Source organism: Limulus polyphemus, unplaced genomic scaffold (genome assembly GCF_000517525.1).
Source record: "Limulus polyphemus unplaced genomic scaffold, Limulus_polyphemus-2.1.2 Scaffold5956, whole genome shotgun sequence".
Taxonomy (NCBI): domain Eukaryota; kingdom Metazoa; phylum Arthropoda; class Merostomata; order Xiphosura; family Limulidae; genus Limulus; species Limulus polyphemus.
In genome coordinates this window covers 39,186-40,095 of record NW_013671566.1, presented here as the reverse complement: position 1 = coordinate 40,095, position 910 = coordinate 39,186, and the positions used below count along the sequence as shown (strand labels likewise).

Sequence of the window (910 nt, the reverse complement as noted above, 5' to 3'; positions counted from 1 at the left end):
TTATTTGATTTTTCGTGTTTAACAGTTTAGATCATCTTATTTTTATTAATTTTAGCAAAATTTTCTTTTCTAATTACTAAATTTCTGTGTATGTAATTTAAGTAAGTATTTTTTTATTACTATCCAGATTTGTATCGACATTGTCATGAGATGTGTTGAATAACTGATGTATGTTTGTTGACAACTTCTATATGAGGGTGAGTTAATAAGGAGGAGAAGAAAAAAATCATCCGCCTAACACCCGGAAGTTCCCAGGTTCAAATCCTGGCAGGCACAGAATTTCATTTTATGTCATGAAAGATGTCGAGTCGAACGTATAGAATTACGTGAAAGAAACGAAACTTCAATCAGGGGTATTAAATAATGTTCTTGGAGTTGTAAATTGTCAAACCTAATTTGAGTATCGTAGAAAACAAGATTATTATTCTTTTGTATTTTTCATGGTTTTAATTTCCTCTGAGTTTTTTGACTAATTTTGACACATACAAAAAGACACTATGCTTATACATTCATCAATTTTATATATTGAAATAAAAACTACATGCGAAAGCCATTAACTGAACAAGAAATAAGAGAGAAAAAAAAACACGTGTCAGACAGCTGAATGCGCTAACCCCTAAGAAAATAATTCCTTTGTGCCTGCCAGGGCTTGAACCTTGGACCTTCCGCGTGTTAGGCGGATGTGATAGCCACTACACCACAAGCACTTATTTTTAATTTTTGTCTAATTGTGATAATTTCATAATGTATACAAAGTAACTTTTGAAACTTTCAACTTATGTAATGCATTTGAAAGCCTTATAGTAGTGTAAAAAAAAAACTTTGCCTATCAAGAATAGATCTTGGTATATGTTTGTTGTACAACAAATACAATAGTCATTACTCCTTCAACTTTTTTTACAACTTAAGG

At 31.0% G+C, this 910-nt stretch overlaps 1 non-coding gene across 1 annotated transcript; it reads right to left on the bottom strand.

Moving 5' to 3' along the window:
* Positions 1 to 634: 634 nt before the first annotated feature.
* Trnav-aac lies at positions 635 to 707 on the bottom strand. The gene has a single exon. It is a non-coding gene; the product is annotated as a tRNA-Val (tRNA).
* Positions 708 to 910: the final 203 nt, after the last annotated feature.